Genomic DNA, 23,353 nt, shown 5'->3' on the forward strand with positions numbered 1-23,353 from the left:
TTGTGATTGATGGCAACATACTGTCTCTAAGTTAAAAAAACAATCTTATCATGAGTTCCTCAAATTGTTGATGTACTGATTAATGTATAACCTACTGACACTGCAAAGGGTGCTGATTTATTTCTGTATTATAAAGTTTTATTGACTGTCTTGCATGCAGATAGTTTAGCGTGTATATTGCAACCTGTGTCCAATGATTGTAACCTCGGTATTGTACTCTCCAATGTAAAATAAGCTTGATATAAGGAGTTCTCATCCTTTCTAAAGTGTCTCATAAAAGTTTTCCAATTTGTAGCAGACTCTGGAATGCTCCCAGCTTTGTTGGTGTGTGTCTTCTCAGATCAGTCCTCACATTTGGCTTCCAGTAAAACTCTATCAAATTATTTCTGGCTCAACAAACTTAATTTAGGTCGACATTTTGGCATAGCTGGTAGGATTTCACAGTCACCTCCCTAGACCATCTGGCATGGCTTACAGCATTTGTGCTGATACTAGCAATGGACCCATTGTATTCCTGAACTCAGTTACCCTTACTAGGTACTACAGATGAGCTCCTCCCAGAATCAGTAAACCTCTCATCTTGGTGAAAGTTCTGGTTTACTGAAGCTGGTTTTTTCCTTGGCTAAGAGGTCAAAGACTCTCTCAAAATTAGAGTTACTCCCATGAATTCAAGGTAAGGGTTTTTTTGTTGTTGTTGTTAGTTCTAGGCCATGGTAAAATAGGAGCTCTGTGAATTGTTTCCCTGGAGGTTTGAAGCAAGACAACTTTAACTTTTTTTTTTTTTTTTTTTGCTTGCTTTCTTTCTTTTCTTTCTTTCTCTCTCTCTCTCTCTCTCTCTCTTTCCTTCCTTCTTCCTTCTTCCTTCTCCCTTCCCTTCCCTTCCCTTCCCTTCCCTTCCCTTCCCTTCCCTTCCCCTCCCCTCCCCTCCCTTCCCTTCCCCTCCCTTCCCTTCCCCTCCCTTCCCTTCCCCTCCCCCTCCCCTTCCCCTCCCCTTCCCCTCCCCTTCCCCTCCCCTCCCCTCCCCTCCCCTCCCCTCCCCTCCCCTCCCCTTCCCCTCCCCTCCCCTCCCCTCCCCTCCCCTCTCCCTTCCCCTCCCCTCCCCTCCCCTCCCCTCCCCTTCCCTTCCCATGAGGACACTCTTGCTCTGAAGGTAAAAGACCCTTCCTCTGGTCGAATGACTCTTAGGAAACAAAAACTAACAAAGGTGTCTGATGAACTGTCCATGACATGGAGTAGTCTCATAGGAAAAGCCCTACACTGTTAATCTTTTGCCCAGCTGGTGGGATTCATAAAGAATGATCATAAGTTTTTGCTCAGCTGGTAGGATTTATAAAGACTAATCATCTCTTTCCCATGAGCACCCTGCCACTTCTTTGGAGGTGATTTGGGAATCTGAGACACCTAAGAGACTCTATTAGGCCCATTGCATGAAACCTCTGGGAAGAACGATTCGTAACTAGCGCACTTGATCCACTATATAGCTTGTCTTACTCAAAACAAATTGGAAAAAACTGGTTTTAGAATCAGACAAGTTGAATGGGAGACTTACTTTCAGTAGCACCTAGAAGCTTCTAAAACAAATTCTGAAAAAAATGTTTTCCCCATTCAAGAGGTAAACAAAGGATATTTGAAACTTATTTCTAAATTAGATAAGACTTCAGAGACATTCTCCCTGTTGCCTCTGAATGCTCTTCCTCATTCTGTCCTGTGCCTTCATATTCTCCTTTATCTGAAATCATTCCTTTCAGCTTGTTCCTTCAACTCGCATAGGTCTCAGGAAGAGATTTTTAGAATTTCACAATGCACACATTTCCTTCTCTCAAAAGGGGAAAATGTATTTAAATTTGGAACAGAAGGAGCAAATGGAATAATTCAGAATCATAAAACTACTGAGATTATAAAAATACAGATCCAACAAATTTTCCTAAACCAGAACTAATGAGTGATATTGATAATTTATTGCAAGCTGTGCTGGATCACTTATGGTCCCAATTTTCACTCATGTTGGTGAAATATATTGAGCCATCCCCATTAAAGTGGAAGTAAAATTGATTAAACCTTTTACCCAATATCGGATAATGTTCTTTAAATGCCCTGTTGGACTTTGCAGTCATTTGGAGATGTAAAACACTGGCCTTTTGGAAAGCTTAAATTCTTTCTCCATGCTTTGAGATATAAATTTGCTACGCTGTTTTCCCTAACATGTGGTAAGGGCTTTGGCCATGCAGGACAGATAAACTTTAACTTGTTCTGTTCTCAGAGGCACAATTTAACTAAACTCTTCATTTAAACTAGTGAGTTTTCTCTGACTCATGACTAAAATTTTAAATTCAAAGCTATAAAATATTTATCTGTATTTTTATGTGTACATATCTATATTTGTATGTTGTCTACATGGTACTAAATTGATTATAAATAAATGAGTGCTCATAAATTAGTAAGCCCAAATATTTTCCAAGTTCACAGGACTTGAATAAATCTTTTGGTAAATAAGATTAATTTAATATTGTTGATTTAATGAAAACAGCTGTATTTTCTGAGTTATTGGCAAAACATCCAAATATTTAACTTTAATAGTCTTTCTTGAGTGAACACCTGATATTCATAGGCTATAAAAATGGTTAACAGGAAAATAACTTGAAATGATAACTACCTTTGTCTAATATCTTAGTTCTCATAAGTAAACTAGGTAAATTGTTAAAAAAAAAACTAAATGTAAATGGGATAAACTACTATAAACGAATTTTTTATGTTATTTGAGATCTCAAAGTTAAATAATAGTCATTAAATGTCTGGGTCATTTCCACTTAAGGTAAAAAATTGTGTTATAAGAAAGCATGTTTCTAGAAATTATAAAATGGTTCCTATCTATAAAAAACTGATATGTGACAGATAATTCTAGATTTCTTGCTTCTTAGGTTTTCACTAAAATTTAAAATTACTAAGATTTAAAATTCTAATTAATATATACAACTCTCTATAAAAAAAAGGACCAAAAAAGTAAGATGTGTTTTTGATGAGAACATATTATCAGAAGGTATAAAAATGTGTTCCTTATTGAGAAAAGAATAATTTTGTACAATGTCGATGTTACCTAAAGATTACTTCAAATTATAGATTTAGGAAGGAAACAGAAACAAGATTAAAAGGAACCAGTAAATGGGAGAGAGAAGAATGTAAAGAAAGTTATGGATATGAATCATGCTACTGTAAAGACACATGCACATGTATGTTTATTGTGTCACTAGTCACAATAGCAAAGACTTGGAACCAACCCAAATGTCCATCAATGATAGACTGGATTAAGAAAATGTGGCACATATACACCATGGAATACTATGTAGCCATAAAAAAGGATGAGTTCATGTCCTTTGTAGGGACATGGAAGAAGCTGGAAACCATCATTCTCAGCAAACTATCGCAAGGACAGTAAACCAAACACTCCATGTTCTCACTCATAGGTGGGAATTGAACAATGAGAACACTTGGACACAGGGTGGGGAACATCACACATGGGCCTGTCATGGGATGGGGGGAGGGAGGAAGGATAGCATTAGGAGAAATACCTAATGTAAATGATGAGTTAATGGGTGCAGCACACCAACATGGCACATGTATATATATGTAACAAACCTGCATGTTGTGCACACGTACCCTAGAACTTAAAGTATAATAAAACAACAAAAACAAAACAAAACAAAGCAAAACAAAACAGAAAACAAAAAAATAGTTATGGATATGAAGATGACTTTTTGGCTGGGAAGGTTAAAAAGTAAGGAGAATAGTTTTGTATGAGGAAGAATCTTGTATATGTTTTTCCTAAAGTAAATGACTATCTATTTAAGAAAGAGGAGATGTAGGATAAATTAAAAAGTCCAAGCATATTGTCAATTGTCTGAGTAAGTCATGATAAGGTTTATGAAAAGAAGGTTTATGAAAAGAAAATTTATGAAAGAAATCTTGTGTTTGATCAAGTTGGCTATAATTAGATGAAAATTATGGATGCCTTTCTGAAGATGAAGCTTTGATATTAAAAATACTCAAATACAAAACTTAAAGAATTTGATCCCCTATGTTATAATAACAAAGCTTTCTTGAAGTATTAATTTGCTCTTAATAAAATTGCAAGAGATTTCAATTTTTAATCCTGTAATTTTTCTTTTTGAAACTTCTATCAAGATAATTTCTACATTGTCTTTATTAGGACTCTGATTACTTTAAAAAACTAAGTTTTAAAAAGATTAATGTTTTCACATTCATGTAACTTCCTGTATTGCTTCTGAAGTCCACTTGACTCTGGTTAAATGAATACCTGTTATTTTACAATGACCTGTGATTATGCTTTGATCACGTGTTTTGAAACTTTGATATCCTGGCAGGTTTCCTCAGGATCAAAATCAGTTATATTTATGGGTATGTTATTGATATAAATGTTCCAAAAATTATATAAATTCATAAAAATCTAATATGTTGTTTATAATTTTGATCATTTTTTTTTTCTGAAGTTATATTTGTATGACTATGTTATTAATGTGAATATTCTAAAGATTCTAAAGATCATGTGAAATTTACAAAAGTCTAAGGGTCTTCATGTGATGGTGTTAGTCATGATTCTAGTTGTTTTCTTTTCTTTTTTTTTTTTTGTGTATTTGTGATACGTTTTTATTTCTTACAATAAAAATATTGGTAGCAAATGAAAATAATCAAAACAAAATTTTTAAAAAAAGAAATAAGAGTTTTCTATTCAGATGTGCCATTTGCTAATTATATAACTCAAGTTATTGTAAGTCTTTAGGCCTTGGTTTTCTGATCTGTGAATTTAAGGACTTACGACCTATGATTCTGAACGTTGCTTCTATGTCTGATGGTTTCAGTAGGTTAGCTTGTATTTTATAAGTGGTGTTCACATCAAGACTTTAACAGTTTAATTCTCTAGTTTTGCTAATACTTGGTGCAATGGTGATCTTAAATCAATTGACAAAATAGGGTAGAATCACAAGATGAAAGACAGTCTGAGAAAAAAACTAAAAACAGAACAAAACAAAACAAAACATTGACTGATACTTTATAATACCCAGCTATACTGAGGATATTGAGTGCAATAGTTAAACACATAGGCTTGGAGAAAAACACCGTGCTGAGTTGAAGCTTTACAGCTTGTCATGGATTTTGCACAAGTAGTTTTGTTACACTAAACATTTCTCTTTATCTGCAAAATGTAAATAATGATAATAGTACCTATGTCATAGCGTTGTAAGTATTAAATGACATATTTCATTAAAATACTTGGTTCAGGAAGGGGTTGCTCATAGCTTGGCATAGCAGTAGGTCCACTGAATTAATTCATTATGATTTAACAGATTCCTCATCATATTTATTCATTGCTATTCATTTGTCAGTTTCTTCTATTTTCCTACACCACAGAGATTAATGTTATTTTAAAAACATGTTTCTCATTTTCATTGTTTGATACACAATATAAATCCATTCTATGATACGTTGTATTTTAAAAGGTAGGACAGTTATGTAGGTTGGCAGCACAGTTGCAACTTAGACCCTCATACCTGATAATAGCATTATCTGATAGGCAATAAATTGGGTGCCACAATTCAGCCCAGAGGAAAACATACATAGTGCTTTTGCATTAATAGAAATTTGATATTCCAGGGTGAGAAAAATTGAAAATCTTTGAAACCCGTGAAAGGGATAAATTAGTACAAGTTAAAAATAGCCACAGTCTCCTTGCCCCTGCTTTTAAGGTGCTTCATTGAAAGCATATGGATTCTAGTTGTTTTCTTAAAATGCTCCATGTAATAGAAATAACTACATTCCTTTATCTATTAGAAACTTTCATCAGATTTTAACCATGGCTATTCTAAGTTTTTGTCATCTACAGTTAATATTTTCAATTCTTCTCTAAAATTATTTGCAATCAGCTAAGGTACAAAAATGCTTTTTATTGAAAAGACTCTAACAAGTGCTCTTGAACACAGACTTCTGATAACTTTAAGATCAATGGACTAGAACTTTCAGAACTCTGACAAAAAACTGATTTATTCATGAAAATTGCTAACTCAAAATCAAGCAGAACAAAAATGATATGAAACTAAACTGATGGAGGACTAAAGTGATTTTTTATGACTTTTTGTTTGAAATATGGCTGATTCTTTTTATATTTTGTTTTCCAGAGTCAAGAAAACAGTTTTTCCTTTTGAGCTACAGTAATTGGGTAAAATATACTTTTATAAACAAAACTGAAACATTTACCTTTCTCTCTCTACTTGAATTATCCAGAATCTGGAAACTATTCATAAGCATTCTCGTTTTATGACAATGTAGTTATTTGCATAAGTTCAATAAGAATTTTTTTTTTTTTTTTTTTTTGGTAACAGGATACAGTGGAAACACTAGTTATTTTTCAAAGCTTTAACCACAATGTCGTATTTTCAAATAGGACAAGATTGCTTTGAGAAATTGAGATTGAGGCTAATAGACTTGGAAAAATATGGGCCTGATACTTAGTCTATGCAATTTCCTTACAAGGTTTCTGACCTTGTGGTAAGTAAAGAATGCTACTTTTGGATAGGTTTAGGAACCTCAAGATATTCTGGGGACCTCAAGAAGAGGGGAAGTCACCTAATCTGCACTGGTATTACAAGCACAGTCTGATAGTGAATCCTTGGCTTGGCTACTTAGGCTCAAAAGGCTTTTAAGAGTCCAACCCAAAATCCTTATAAAAAAAGTTACAGCAAAGCTAATTTAAAGGAGTCTCTATGGCCAATCACTATTCTTGCTGTACTTTATACAAATAACCAAGGCAAATGCAATCTGACTAAAACTTATATGGCAAACAAATTGGTCTCACTGTGATTTTTCTTTGGTAGAAAAAGGGACTGGAGAGAGAACTACCATGTTTCAGAAGAGAACTATAGTACAGAAGAGAACTGTTATTAGATTCTAGCCCTGACTGTTGTCTTTGAGTTTTAAAAATTTGCCCTTTTTTGGACTAAATACTGGATTATTTCCTGGTTATAACATGTCTCTAAAGAAGAATCTGAAGTTGATTTTCTTCTTGATGATTTTTAGTTGGTCCCCTAATAGTATAGGCTCTCTTTTTTCAATTCTGGCATACAAATTCTCTTTATAATTCTAATCCTTATGTGCATTTTTTTCACTATTTAAATTATTAATACGATGTATGTCTCATTGTTTTACTTCTTCCAAGAAAACAAAATTGTGAAATTCTAAAGATTAGAGATGATTCAACAAGTTAGAGCAGCTATAAATTGGTATCTTATTTAGTTGGTTACACTCAGGACTAACTTCTTTATTTTGTGCTGGCCTTCAAATTGTTATTATTATAACCATAACCATAAATACAAACATAGTTGTTATTTTCCTGGCTATTAAGTTACTCATTATTTTCATTTCTGCTTGCTTTAGATCAGCGTCTAAAGTCAAAATTATGGTTATCCAGCAACTGGCAATGATTCATTATTCAGGAGAATAGCATGTAGTCTTGTGTCCATGACCTACATTCCTAACAATCTGCCTTACCTGCAATAACAAGGTTCTTTGCCCCAACTGAGGGATATGACTTTCTGAGAATGAGCTTTCCTAGCACCAAGGAATGAAGCAAGTCTATCACTGTAGCTTAAACAGATTGATCATCAATGCTTCTATGGGAAGATTTTTGATCAAAAAGAGGAAGTGAAAACTAGAGGTCAATTTTGACCGTTTAAAAGAAAACAGGCTTTCAAATTAATCTGCCTTGGAAAAGTCTTGTGATTCATGGTGACACCTGCTTCCTGAGTAAAGAATCTTGTCATGAGTTCCTCAAATTGTTGATGTACTGATTAATGCATAGCCTACTGACACTGAAAAGGATGCTGATTCATTTTTTTTTTTTTTTTTTTTTTTTTTGAGACGGAGTCTCACGCTGTTGCCCAGGCTGGAGTGCAGTGGCGCGATCTCGGCTCACTGCAAGCTCCGCCTCCCGGGTTCCCGCCATTCTCCTGCCTCAGCCTCCTGAGTAGCTGGGACTACAGGCGCCCGCCACCGCGCCCGGCTAATTTTTTGTATTTTTAGTAGAGACGGGGTTTCACTGTGGTCTCCATCTCCTGACCTTGTGATCCGCCCGCCTCGGCCTCCCAAAGTGCTGGGATTACAGGCTTGAGCCACCGCGCCCGGCCAACGTCTTGTAGTCAGTTTTGAATTATAAAATTTTACTGATTGTCTTGCATGTAGACATTTTAGCCTGTACATAGCAATCTGTATCCAGTGATTGTAAACCTCTATATTGCACCCTCCAATGAAAAGAGACAATCCAGTATGAGGAGTCCCCCTCACTTCTCCTAATCTCTCCTATAAAAATTTCCCACCAGACTTCAAAAACTCTTAACTTTGATAGTGTGTTTTCTCAAGTTTATCCTCACATTTTGCTTTGAAGGAAACTGTATTAAATTATTTTTATCTGAACAGCCTTAATTTTAATTGACACATTGACTGAATTTTTTTATTTTTTATTTTTATTTTTTAATTTTTTTGAGATTGGCTCTCACTCTGTCACCTGGGCTGGAGTGCAGTGGTGCAATCATGGCTCACTGCACCCTTGACCTTCTCAGGCTCAGGTGAACCCCCTACCTCAGCCTCCCAAGTAGCTTAACTACAGGCACATGCCACTATACCTGCATAATTTTTGTATTTTTTGTAGAGACACGGTTTCTCCATGTTTCCCAGACTGGTCTCAAACTTCTGGGTTTAAGCGATCTGTCCTCCTTGCCTCCCAAAGTACTGGGATTACAGGTGTGAGCCACCACACCTGGCCTACACACATTGATTGAATTTTGATTGTTAAACTAATCTTGCCTTCAGGGGAATGGGCCTACTGGTCATGATGCACTATACTCTGTATATAGCTAGATTTGATTTACTAGTATTATGTTAAAAGAATTTTGTATTTTTATTCAAGAGGGTTATTTTTATATATTGTAATGTCCTTGTCAGGTTTTAACACCAGGTTTATCTTGTTCCAATAAATGCATTGGGAAAGTTCTTTCTACTTTATTTTCTCAAAGAGTTTGTATATAATTGGTATTTATTCTTCCTTACATGTTTGACAGAAGTCATCAATGGGACCATCTTAGCCTTGATGTTTCTCTGTGGAAAAATTGAAATAAGTTAAAACATCCATAACAGTTATAGGGCTATTCAGATGTTCTGTTACTTCTTGCATAATTTTTCACAATTTGTATTTTTAGTGGATTTTCTCTATTTTATTGAAATTGGCAAATTAATCAGCATAAAGTTTTTCATGATATTCCCTTATTAGTCTTTTGAGATCCATAGGGTCTATGGTAATGTCCCTATTCTATTCCTGATACTGGTAATTTGTGAGGGTTTTTTCTCTCTTTTTTTTACTTTATCAATCTTCGCAGGGTTGATCACCTTAAAATTTTTTTTCAAAATCCATTTTTTTTAGCTCTTTTATTTTGTCCATTGCCTGCTTCTCATTTTGTTGTCTTCCATTCTTTAATGTTTTCTTTTTTCTAATTAATTTAAATTAATTAGCTTTTCTTTTTCCAACTTCTCTACGTAGAGCCTTAGATTATTATTTATAAATTTTTCTTATTTTCTAATATAAGCATTTAAAGCTAGAAATTGCCCTCTAAGTGCAATTTTGATGGCATTTTACAAAGTTTGATTTCATTAGCATTTTGCTTGAATTATATTCTAATTTAGATTGCTTGTTTGACTAATAGATTATTTAGAAGTAGGTTTTTTAATTTCCAGATTCTGAGGTTTTCCAAGTATCTTGTGGTAACTGATTTCTATCTTAATTCTGTTATAGTCATGGTAATATTCTGTATTATTAAGTTCTTTGAAATTCTTGAGATTTGATTTGTGTCTCATCACATGATCCTGCTAGATAGTTGTTCCATATGCCTTTGAAAAAAGTATTTTTTGCAGGGTGTTGGTTGTTCTGTTATATAAATATCAAAGAGATAAAGTTGGTTAATGGTATTAAGCAAATCTTCAATATCCTTATTGATTTTCTCTATTTATTGAATTAATGACTAGAAGAAGGATGGTTAAAACTCTCAAACTCTATGTCCTTTTTCTCTTTAGTTCTGTGAATTTTTGCTTCATGCAGATTAAAGATCTGTTATTAGGTGCAAATATATTTAAGATTGCCATATATTCTTAATAAATTGACCCCTTTATCATTGTGGGATGTCCCTCTTTATCTCTGTCAATATTCCTTGTCTAGAAGTCTACTTTGTCTGATGTTAATATAACCACTAAGAAAATAATTGACTTTAATATGTTTTCTGCTTATTTTTCTCATTTGCCAATATACTGTCTGTATTAGTCTGTTCTCACACTGCTAATAAAAACATACCTGAGACTGGGTAATTTATATAGGAAACAGGTTTAATTGATTCACAGTTCCATATGGCTGGGGAGGCCTCACAATCATGACTAAAGGCAAATGAAGAGCAAAGTCACATCTTACATGGCAGCAGACAAGAGAGCATGTGTAGGGGAAATCCCTTTATAAAACCATCAGATCTTGTGAGACTTACCCACTATCACAAGAAGAGCATAGGAAATACCTGCCCCCATGATTTAATTACCTCTCACTGGGTCCCTGCCACAACACATGGGAATTATGGGAGCTACAGTTGAAGACGAGATTTGGGTGGGGACACAGCCAAACCATATCGTTCTGCCCCTGGCTCCTCCAAAATCTCATGTCCTTACCTTTCAAAACCAATTATGCCTTCCCAACAGCCCCCCGCCCCTGCAAAGTCTTAACTCATTTCAGCATTAACTCAGAATTCCACAATCCAAAGTCTTATCTGAGACAAGGCAAGTCTCTTCCACCTATGAGCCTGTAAAATAAAAAGTAAATTAGTTGCTTCCTAGATACAATAGGGGCGGGCAATGGGTAAATATATCCATTAAAATGGGAGAAATTGGCCAAAATGAAGGGACTACAGGGGCCATGCAGGTCTGAAATCCAACAGGGCAGTCAAATCTTAAAGCTCCGAATGATCTCCTTTGACTCCATATCTCACATATGGGTCATGTTGATGCAAGAGGTGGGTTCCCATAGTCCTGGGCAGCTCCACCTCTGTGACTTTGCAGGGTACAGCCTCCCTCCTGGCTACTTTCATGGGCTGGCATTGAATGTGTGTGGCTTTTCTAGGTGTACGGTGTAAGCTGTTGGTGGATCTACCCTTCTGGGGTCTGGAGGATGATGGCCCTCTTCTCACAGCTCCACCAGGCAGTGCCCCAGTGGGGACTCTGTGTCGGGGCTCCAAACCCCACATTTCCCTTCTGCACTGCTCTGGCAGAGCTTCTCCCTGAGGGCCCTGCCCCTGCAGCAAATTTCAGCCTGGACATCCAGGCATTTCCGTACACCCTCTGAAATCTAGGCAGAGGTCCTGAAACCTTAATTCTTGTCTTCTGTGCATTTGCAGACTCAACACCATGTGGAAGCTGCCAAGGCTTGGGGCTTGCATACTCTGAAGCAACATCCCAAGCTGCACCTTGGCCCATTTTTGCCAAAGCTGGAGTGGCTGGGATGCAGGACACCAAGTACCTAGGCTGCATAGAGCAGGGGAGGCTTGGGCCTGGCCCATGAAACCATTTTTTCTTCTAGGCCTCTAGGTCTGTGATGGGAGGGGCTGCCGTGAAGACGTCTGACATGCCCTGGAGACATTTTCCCCATTGTTTTGACAATTAACATTTGACTCCCTGTTATTTATGCAGGTTTCTGCTGGTGGCTAGAATTTCTTCCCAGAAAATGGTTTTTTCTTTTCTACAGTGTCATCAGGCTGCAAATTTTCCAAACTATGCTCTGCTTCCTCTTGAACCCTTTGCTGCTTAGAAATTTCTTCCTCCAGACACCCTAAATCATCTCTCTCAAGTTCAAAGTTCTACAGTTCTCCAGGGCAGGGGAAAAATGCCACCAGTCTGTTTGCATAGCAAGAGTGATCTTTACTCTATTTCCCAAGAAGTTCCTTATCTCCATCTGAGACCACCTCAGCCTGGACTTCATGGTCCATATCACTATCAGCATTTTGGTCATAGCCATTCAACAAGTCTCTAGGAAGTACCAAACTTTCCCACATTTTCTTATCTTCTTCTGATCCCTCCAAACTGTTCCAACCTCTGCCTGTTACCCAGTTCCAAAGTCACTTTCACATTTTCACGTATCTTTACAGCAACACCCACTTCTGGTATCAATTTACTGTATTAGTCTGTTCTCATGCTGCTAATAAAGACATACCCAAGACTGGGTAATTTATAAAGGAAAGAGGTTTAATTGACTCACAGTTCCACATTGCTGGGAGGCCTCAAAGTCGTGGTGGAAGGTAGATGAAGAGCAAAGTCATGTCTTACATGGCTGCAGGAAGGTGTGTGCAAGGGAACTCCCCTTTATAAAACCATCAGATCTCGTGAGACCTATTCATTATCATGAGAACAGCATGGGAAATATGCACTCCTGTGATTCAATGACCTTCCAGCAGGGCCTTCCCATGACATGTGGGAAATATGGGAGGTACAATTAAAGATGAGATTTGGGTGGGGACACAGCCGAACCATGTCACTGTCCCTCCTGCTGACTTTTGTCAGGTAGTATTAAACACATTGGTGAGGCACAGGTGGAGTGACGTACTGGTAGCCATTGCAGTTTTCTTAAAATCGGGCAGTGTTAGGACCAATGCAGGCTAGCAGCAAAATTAGTTTGTTGGTTTCAGGCTATATGAATAGGATGAGTTGCCTTTATCTACCTTTGGAAAATTTTTTGACCTTGCTTCTGCCAAGCTGGTAGAGGTATCCTTTTGCCTGAGAAAGATTAAAACAGGAAAAGTGTTTTTCAGGTGGTGTCAACTTGCTAAGAATTGTGAGTTTATTTTTCTTCAATTATCTTTATTTTCAATATTTTTACATAGTAGAGGAGTTCTATGGCTAGTAGAGTCCTTTACATAGTAGAGGAGTTCTTGATTTCAAAAGTTGGAGATTCAGTGAACTGAAATTTCCAGTCTGGGAGCCAGGAGAATGGTGTTTTCTGTTTGTTTGAAATTTGAAATGTCTGATTTCAGGCAAGTCTTTTAAAATGTATCCTGAAGAAAACAAAGATAATGATGTTTGTGCTAACTTACGACTCATGGAATTTTATAATTGTATGTGGTCTTGCAGATTATCTGCTCCCACCTGGAAATTTTATGTATAAGGAGACTGTGGTTTTGAGAGGCCAAAATCATTTGCCTAAAGACATTCAGTTTGTTTATGGCTGGGCTAGAATTTGAACCCTGAAGTCTTGTTACCAGTCTAATGTGACTTTTACCCAAATATGGTGACTTTAGAGAGCATGTAGAAGGACTCCAAGACTCCAAAATAATGAATCCGTACCTATACATTGGCCAATATAAGATATTAAATGATTTAAACATTTTAAAAATGCCTACGTGAATTTCAAAAAGTAGTGTTTATCTTTTATAACTGAGTTTAAATTCAAGAAAATATGTCAAAAGAGCCTCATAAATATTTATCAAGTATAAAATAATCTGTTTAAAGAAGATATCATTCCCTTTATTACTGATGTAACAATGTCAATTTTATAGCTTTCAGAAATTATAAATGTTTCATTGGATCCTCACAAGCAACACTATAAAAATAGTAGCTAGTATTTATTGTTTACTATGTGCCAGAAATTTTTCTAAGTATTTTATGTCTATTAACCTTTTCCTTCAAACAACCTTAGTTCCTATTATTATCCTCACAAATGAGGAAACCAAGGCCCAGAGAGTTAAAGTAACTTGCTTGAGGTCACACAGCCTTCCAGAAGCAGAACTGACATCATCCCTAGAGTGGATAACTTAGTCATAGCCACTTTGCTATAGTGCCTCTCAGGTGAGCAGGGCAAAGGTACAGATTGTTCTTTACCTTTCTTTTCCTCCTGCAGGAAGGTAGAGGACTGAAGACAGTCATTTTGTGTCTGGGTAGGGTCTTCAGTGGGGCCTTCTGAAGATTTTCCTTTGATTCTATGTTTTACACATTTTCTTTGTTCTCCATTGCAACCCTGTCTAAGCCACCTTGTTTGAAGTTGTGCTCTACTGTGTATGCCATTTGCATATTTCTCTCAAGTTCCCCTTTCTGTTTCTTCTGTGCATGTCCAGAAACTGAGTAGTGCATGGGTGCATCACACAATCTTTGCCTACTAAAGTAGTTTTTGCAGAATGGGGATTTTTAGCCATTTTTGTACTAGAATACCCATCTGGATGACATTCTAATGCTTGATATACTTTCTTGGAAGCAGAGGTAAGATGCATGTGGATTACAGGCAATTCTCAACCCCTTTAGCTTTATTGTCCCTCCTGTCTCTCCAACACAAGAAATACAAGTGAGTGTGAGTGAGGGGGTTATGGGCACAGTTGTTCATCTGTCCTTGTGCATAGGGAAAGTGAATTATCCTCACTACTTAGTGTTTCTAAAAAATAATCATTTACTTGTCTCATCCCTTGCAATAGATTGTGTACCCTGGGTCTCAATAGTGTGCTTGGTTACAAACTGCTGCTTTGGAAAGATCGGTTAATTATGAAGTAAGATGGTTAGGTTTGGTGATTGCTAAGATTGCTTTTATCCTTAGCATTCTATGGTTTCCTCACATTGTGCCAGAAGGCCCCACATCACTGTGGTAGTGGACATCTGGGTCGCTTCTGAGAGACTTAGTGTTGTGGGTTGAATTGTGTCCCCCCACCCCAACAATATATGTTCAAATCCTGACCACTGCTACCTGTGAATGTAATCTTACTTAGAAATGCTGCTTTTCAGATGTAATCAAGTTAAGATGTGGTCACACTGGATTATGGTAGATCTTAATTCAATGACCAGTATCCTTATAAAAAGATGGAAATTTGGACCAACACAAAGAGGGCACCATGTGACAATGGGGGCAGAGATGACAGTGATGCACCTACAAGTCAAGGAACACCAAGAATTGCCAGCAACCACCAGAAGCTAGGAGAGAGGCATAGCGCAGATTCTCTCTCAGAACCTCTAGGAGGAGCCTCTTGATCTGCTGACCTCTTGATTTTGGACTTCTAGCTTCCAGAACTTCAAGACAATAGATTTCTGCTGTTTGAAGCCACCAGTGTGTGGTCATTTGTTATGGCAGCCCCAGGAAACTAATACACCTTGCAAACTTCAGGTTAGTTGATCCTCACCTATGTTTAAAGTTCTGTGTTCAGACACCCCTTTCATGTGCTCTGTAACAGGACGTGGCTCTCTAGCAGGCATGTGCTCGAAAACTCAAGCTCTGGAGTGTCTTCTCCTGACTTCTCCCCATGGGAAGCCTCCAGTCTTTCTGATCTTTCTGAGACACTTGCTTTTCAGTTTTCCTCATAGTTGATTCCCATGGATTCTCTTGACCAGCTCCTACTGTGGTCCTTCTGTGGGAATTATTTCAAACCTAGACTAGAACTGAGGAGAGATTTAGAAAACAATTCCTGACTCCCTTTAGCTGATGTAATTTTAATTTATAATTTTCATGTCAGAGTGATTACTGTGAAATTATTTAAAAGAAAGACATTATCCAACAGTCTCATGACAGTGTCATTTTATGCTGATGGGGTAATTTGTCCCTTTAGAAACAATTATTTCTTGAATAATTAATTTGGGTACCAGGTGACAGGCTCAGACTATTTTGGGACTCTGCGGCCTTGTCTCATGACATGCATTTACCTTGAGGATAAGGCATGTGGCAGGTATTGCCTGTGACTCATTGCTCTTCTGTTCCTGTCTTTAGCAGATAGCAGCATATGACTACGATGGCTTGGAAGAATTGCTGCCAATATGATTCTTATGTAAGACTGGCATAGAGGAATGTCCTCGTTTCTTACTAAGCATCTTTTTGCTCAAACCAGATTTTTTTTTTTTTTTTTTTTTGGTTGACAGCCCAGGAAATTCACTAGACGTGGGGAAATATGAGTTAGCCAAGTATTACATTTGATCATTTTATGTAAGTCTTCCAACTTGAAGTTGCCTCACTTAAATTAATAAGGGTTAAAATAAAGTTATCTTTATTTATGATTCTGAAGATACAACTTTAACAAACTATATATTGATTTGTACTAAAAGGAGTAAAGAGGCATGGATTATTTAAATCTATGTTAAAATATTTATGAAAACGTTCAAAATCTACAAAACCCATTGCATTTTCAGGGTGATGACAAGTGTACTAAAATAACATTCAATCTTCTTGATTCCACATTCCATCTTGTCCCTGCCTTCTCCCAGACAGACCTACGTTAAGAGTCTATTGTGTATCCCACCTCATTTTTGGTGGCCTCTGTTCTAATGCCAAATTTTCCACAGAGTCTCTGTTTCAAAACCCATAGCTAATCTCAGAGAGCCAGGTTTTCAACGTTTAAGAGCTGGAAATACTATTTTAGTAATATTGCATTTTGAATATCCAAAGCTCTATGAAGACAAGGATGATATCCCCAATGCTTACCACACTGTAAGAAGGTGCAAATGTTCCTCTTTACCAAAGCAGTCATTTGGCCGCACAGTGACATTTTGGTCAACAACAGACTGCATATAAGGTGGTGGTCCTATAAGATTATAGTAGAGCTGAAAAATTTTTCTCACCGAATGACATCTTCATGATCCCAGTACTGTGTAAGCCTAGGCTGATGTACGTGTCTGTGTCTCAGTTTTTAACAAAAAAAGCTTTAAAAGTAACAAATAAAAATTAAAAAGTTCTAAAAATCGAAAAAAACTTAGAGTGAGAATATAAAGAAAATATTTTTGTACCACTGACAATGGGTTTGTGTTTTAAGCTAAGTGTTATTTACAACAGAGTCAAAAAGTTAAAAATGTTTGAATGTGTATAAAATAAAAAGTTATAGTAAGCTAAGGTTAATTTATTCTTGAAGAAAGATTTTTTTAAATAAATGGAGTGTAGCCTAAGTATACAGTTTCATAAAGTCTACAGTAGTATACAGTAATGTCCTAGGCCTTCACATTCACTCACTACTCACTCACTCACCCAGAGCAACTTCCTGCAAGCTCCATTCACAGCCAGTGCCCTATACAGGTGTGCCACTTTTAATCTTTTGCATTGTATTTTATTATACCTTTTATATGTTTAGCTATGTGTAGGTACACAAACACTTATCATTGTGTTAACAGTTGCCTGCAGTAGCTGTATGGTAACAGACCATCTAGACTAGGTGTGTAGTGGGCTATATATACCCTTTGGGTTTGTAAAAGTATACTCTATGATGTTCACACAATGATGAAATGGCCTAACAATGCATTTCTCAGAACATATCCTTGTCGTTAAGTGGCATATGACTATAATTCTTATCTTCAGTTTATATGAAAAAATTAACATTCAGGTAGGTTAAATTAATTGCTCTCAAATATATAAACAGCGCAAAACAGAAAGATTGTTCTGTTCCAAAGGCCCACTGATTTCATATCAAGAGTTGATAGTTTGAGAACCTACTCTTACAAAAAAATGTTGGCTGAAATATTAGAATGTAATGCAATCCTACTAACTAATGAGTTTTATTTATTTTGGCAAATACACAATTTAATTACTAGCTGTTACCTGCAAACTGCTTAGCTCCTTTGGGGTTTTTCAAATGTGCAGAAAACCTCAGGCCAAAGAGCCCAAAGCAAAACACACCGCTTTCCCCTGATAATGGCATTTTCCAGATGTCATTTTCCCAGCTGTCAGAGTGTGATAAAAGGCTTGGGTTTTAAAACTTGACCTAAGACTTAACTGAGTCTTGCCCAGCAGAAATATGGGTTTCATTAAATTAGCAACAGATCTGAAAGCCAGAATGAAAAAGCAAGCTAATTCCCGAAGTCAGTGTTTTGTCCCCATAACCTGCAGGTGTCTGAGGACCATAGAAATCAGCTTAATGTAATGTTTCTATTTTTCTCTGCTCAGGTTCTGAGATGGCAATTGCTGGTTTCATTGGTCTGGAGATTTCATCTTTCAGAGCTGTCAAGGATTTTAGTGGCTATGAGGAGAGAACTCTGATGATAAACTGTATTGATTCATGACTGCATTCATATAAAACACTAAATGGAATTTTGAATGTTAAGAACATGTTTTGTACATTCAATAAACGAGAATCTGTGTATAATGAAAATGATAACACTTAATATTAGAATGATAATTTTCAGTTTATAAAGTGTTTTATTTAATTCTTACAATATTCCTGTAAGGTAACTGAGTGGTTGAGTTATAGTAGCACTCAACACATACCCTCCAACCCCTGCCACAAACACATGAATATATGTTCAGTTTTCTTTTATATACAAAATATCCCATCTCCCCAGACTGTTACCCCATCTCATACTTTGTTCACTTCTAAAATTCCTGGAAAGGTGGAATGTTCCCATAACTGTCTTCAACTCATCACTACCACTCCATGAGATCTGGTCTAATCTTTGCCATTATAGAAAATTTCACTTAGTTATTAATAACTTCCTCATTGCCAAATCTAGGGAAGTTTCCTCTATATGTATCATTCAAAGTTCTTGCTAGTTTTGTATTCTATTGATCAGCTCCTTCTTTTCCCTATTTAGTTCTTCTTTTAAGTGTTCCTTACTATGGCTTCTGTGACAATAAAGCTTTCTTCCCAGTACTGCGGCCATTCTCTCTCCACTGTCTTTGTTAGCTCCTCCTTCCTTTCTTCTGGAAAATATATACAGGGCCTTGGGGGTGTATAATTTTAGCTGTTTCTCTTCATCTTCCTCTCCCACGTTCTACAACAGCCATTCATTTTCTACCCTGTCCTCTTCGCACTCAGTTGATAACTTTTTTCAGGTCTACAGGATGTGAATCTCATGGCTTTCTGTCCACAAGAAATTGAACTCCAAATACATACCCTCTTATCTCCTCTCTTCCAGTTTATGAGGAAGAGGTGTGTCTTTTCCTGTTACAGAGCAAACCTTGTTCATGATCTTATCCCCTTCTGCCCTTTCTGGGAATAGAACCTTGTTCCATTGGGTATTTCCTCTCTATAAGATATTTTTAACCCATCCTTGTTAGTTTGTTTTTGTTTGGAGCCTCTATACATACTTAGGTCTCTCCAATTCTTTTTGTTGTTGTTGTTGTTTTTTGAGATGGAGTCTCGCTCTGTCGCCCAGGCTGGAGTGCAGTGGCCGGATCTCAGCTCACTGCAAGCTCCGCCCCCCGGGTTTACGCCATTCTCCTGCCTCAGCCTCCTGAGTAGCTGGGACTACAGGTGCCCGCCACCTTGCCCGGCTAGTTTTTTTGTACTTTTTAGTAGATACGGGGTTTCACTGTGTTAGCCAGGATGGTCTTGATCTCCTGACCTCGTGATCCACCTGTCTCGGCCTCCCAAAGTGCTGGGATTACAGACTTAAGCCACGTCTCTCCAATTCTTAAAAGTGATTGCCTTCACTTAGTGTTCTCTCTAAACACCATCCTATCTTTCTCACTTTCAGCAAGTTCAAGCTTCGGCAAGGAAGAGTCTACAGATGCTCTATTTCCCCTCCTTTAACTGTTTCTTCAATTCAGGCTTTAATGCCAGCCTAGGGGCATCTAATTGCCTCACATCGGCAAAGTTGCTGAATTTCTCAGCAGGAATTGATGCTGCCCTCTATACCCATTTTGTTTTAGAGACTTTGCTCCTGTGGTTTCCATTAGCCACTCTCTCCTGGTTTCTGATTCTTTTTGCTTTGTTTCCATTTGGGCTCTCCTTTCTCATTCATCAAATTGTTCTTTTCCTGCTGCTTCACCTTCTCATCTTCTGTCTTCCCCTCCTCCACCATTTTTCTCTTTCCCCATTGATTCTTTCCATTCGGCTGCAAGTTTGAACCTCATCTGTACACCATGATATAAATGACAGATGTTGTTCACATGCCAGATGCCTCTATAGGAGTATCGTTGGCCTTAACGTCATCTTTCTTGCTCATTCAGTAATATGTATTAGAAGGCAAGTGAGTGACAACAGTTATTATAGGGGTCACCTCGAATCAGTAATCATTTCTGAAATAGTAAATAAATTGGAAACTTCAGTATTTTAGCCTTTATTAGAGACAGATTACTGGAGACACACCACACGATCGATTGGAGCACCTTAGTGTTTTATGACTGCATGGTTGGGAAAGGCTGATATATTAGGTCCGAAGCAATTATTAAATTGATTTGGATTTAATGGTGATTTTATAGTTATTTTTCCTGGAGAATTTTCAACCAAAAAATTTATTTTTTTGATCCCCCAAGACTCATTCATTTATCTATTTACCTTTTTATATCTTGCAAATAAGTAAAATTCTTACTCTGTAAGTGTGCTGGTTTGGAGGATGCTGTTCTCAAATTTCTAGAATTAAGCAATGAGAAAAATCATTTGCCTGGGTATTGATGGTTATATACAAGAGTCTTACATTACAAAAAATAGCTTCTTCATACTATAAGAATTATATTATGATGGGAACAAAGATATTGTCATTCGTGTATTAAAGAGACCCATCCAAGGATAAAGTCCCTGGGAAAGTAAGTTTCTGGAAGCTGGCAAGAATGAACTGAAAAGAATGCCACACATACCTTGAGATGCTCTGTTAAGCTATGATATCTTGAAAGGTGAACAGGAAAATATAAGAGATTTATGGGAACCAGGACAGCTTAATTCTTGAAATATTACCTATCTAGAAGACATCTTCCCACAGTGGTTTTTAGGGTACCTTTGAATTTCATGACCTCAGTGAGTATAAAATTTGAATGGAGAGAAAATACTGTTCTCTAGAGGTTGAGAACAAGCACATTCTTTCCTATTTTATAATTTGAAGCAAATACTTCAGTCATGATGAACTATTAAATCTGATTTTCCTTTATTTTTAAGACTCAGAAGGCCAAAGTTTAAACCAGAAGTTGACATTGACCTGGCTCATATTTACAATTACTATTTTCCCCGTTAGTGGTCCCTATCTACTTCTATTTTTAGTTTACTTCAGCAAAAGAATGCAACTCTGATAGCAAACATACCGTTTTATCCCAGCAACATGAGATTAGAAGCTTTTTAAAAAACAGGAACCATGGTGTATACTTCTATCCTTCAAGTGCTTTGCGTACGATTGATGTGTAACAAATAATTTTGAGTTTTTGTCTCATCAATAAGTAAAACATTTATAGAAAATAGAGATGTTATTTTTTGTAAAGAAAAATAATTTATTTTCTTATTAACTAGAGACAATTTCTATCAACAGTCTAGTATAAACCAGAGATTGGCAAACGTTTTCTGTCAATGGACAAATAATAAATATTTGAAGCTGTGCGGACCCTGCGGTCTCTGTCGCAACGACTCAAGTCTGCTGTTGGGGCATGAAAGCAGCCACAGAAGACAGGAGATGATTAGAAACTCTGTGTGTGGCTGTGTGTCACCAACAAAGCTGTGTTTACAAAATGGGCAGGTTAGAGTCTGCCTGTAAACTGTAGTTTGCTGATTCCTGCAATACACTTTAACACCCGCCCCTGCCCCCGGCACACACATATATGGTGGTTTTAAAGAATGACATCATTGTATTGTAAAGGTAATTTAAAACTTTGAAACAGGCTGCAGAGATTACTAGATATTCCTTCCAATAGACTCTGGGTATTGTCCTTAACAACATGGATTTTCAGTTGCCCCAAAGGGGACAAAAATTCGATCTGAGGGGCAGAAAAGAATCATAGCAATTATAATGGTTTGTGGCCCTCCGAAGTTCAACTGTACCCAACAAAATCCTTTTATCTTAGTGTTTAATTTTGAGGGCACCGAGTAGGGGAGATTAGGTTAAGATATCTGAAAAAAATCTTCTTAGAAAGGCAATAATGAAAAAAAGATTGAGAATCACTGCTTAGGGATGTGGACTTTGTCTTTCATCAGGTTATTTTTCAATTCTGTAATTTGTGAATTACTGACAAATTGTTGCAAATGCAAGTACTTCTTGTCTCTAGACTTTCAAATGACTTCTGTCTGTTGGAAAGACAATCTCCCTCTTCATCCCCAGGAAAAAGCCAGTTTTGTGTTCATTTGTAAATTTATTTCAGCATTCATTTGCTCCATGTAAATTTCCAGTTCTTTAATTTCTCCTTTGAATTGGTTGTAACATCTGCTTGTTTCCCTTGTTTAATAACTAATAATGAGTTACATAGAAATTCTGACATGTGTTTATTTTCTATCTGTATGAGCCTCGTGGTTTTACCCACTTTAAAAATATAACAATTTCCACTGGTTTATAATAGTTCTTTTTTACTTGAAAATACATCAAAAATCTTCCCATGTCGTTATGTATTTTAAAGATTATAAATATTCCATTAAATGAATATACCACATTTTTTAAAAATTATCTTTTGTTGTTGGAAAACAATGAATCATTTTTTAATGAACAAGCATAAACTGCTCTCTTAAAAACACACAAAATACGGGAAGTCATAAAATGTGTCAAAAGCCTGTTACTTAATTTTTTTTGGCATAGTGCTTGTTTGCTTTTAGTTCCAAGTTGACTTTTTCAAGAACATGGGCCAGTGGACATAAAGGCCAATGCTATTTTCATGGCTCTATTTGTTGTCAGAAGGTTACATGTGTTGCTTCTGTGAATCTACAGATCATTTTGGGAAAGCACTAAGCCCTGGCCTCACCAGAGGTACACAGGAGGTTTAGGACATTGAGTACACTTTGTTACTTTACTTGGCTCCAGGTGCCTGGTTGAGATTCTGGTTGGCTTGCAATTAATTGCAGGAACATGGAATGTCTACTGTTTGTCTAAGTCTTTCATTTTCCTTGCCACCTCCCCCTCCTTTCTCTTTACCTGCTCAAGTGCACTGCTGATTACTTCCAGCCCTTAATATCAATGTTTCATATTCTTTAAGCCAAAATTTTAGAAATGAATATTCTCACCTTTCATGTCCTGAGAATTCTGTGTAACTGTTGGTAAGTCCGCCTCTCTCTGATCCTTTATCTCACTCTCTCCCTCAGCATCTCCTGTTCTTTACGATTGCCAAGTGAGTGACTTTGGGTGGCAAGTACCTATCCTCAGAATAATTTTTTAAACTTTTTTTTTAGGAAACCATATAAGTAAACATTTTATGCATGGAGAGGAAGGCAAAAGATACAATATAATAAATGCTTCAAAGTGAATATTAGTAATAAGACCAGAGTAATGAGATATAAATGGCTTCACCCCATCTCCATAAGACAAGCCTGTTGTTACAAATCTGCAATGGTGGTGCTTCCAATATATTATTCTTTCTCCTTCTGTTACCAAAAATATCAAATATAACACTTTCAAGATCAACCAGTACTTTATTAAA

General features: G+C 36.8%; 1 long non-coding RNA gene across 2 annotated transcripts; it reads left to right on the top strand.

Moving 5' to 3' along the window:
* The first annotated feature begins 358 nt into the window (after positions 1-358).
* LOC144340792 (uncharacterized) lies at positions 359-18,449 on the top strand. Of its 2 annotated transcripts, none has more exons than XR_013417130.1 (3): positions 359-673; positions 15,121-15,223; positions 17,978-18,449. It is a non-coding gene; the product is annotated as an uncharacterized LOC144340792 (long non-coding RNA). The 2 variants fall into 2 exon arrangements; XR_013417129.1 differs by lacking the exon at positions 359-673 and adding an exon at positions 13,880-14,334.
* Positions 18,450-23,353: the final 4,904 nt, after the last annotated feature.

The sequence above is a fragment of the Macaca mulatta genome, chromosome 1, assembly GCF_049350105.2.
Source record: "Macaca mulatta isolate MMU2019108-1 chromosome 1, T2T-MMU8v2.0, whole genome shotgun sequence".
Lineage (NCBI taxonomy): Eukaryota > Metazoa > Chordata > Mammalia > Primates > Cercopithecidae > Macaca > Macaca mulatta.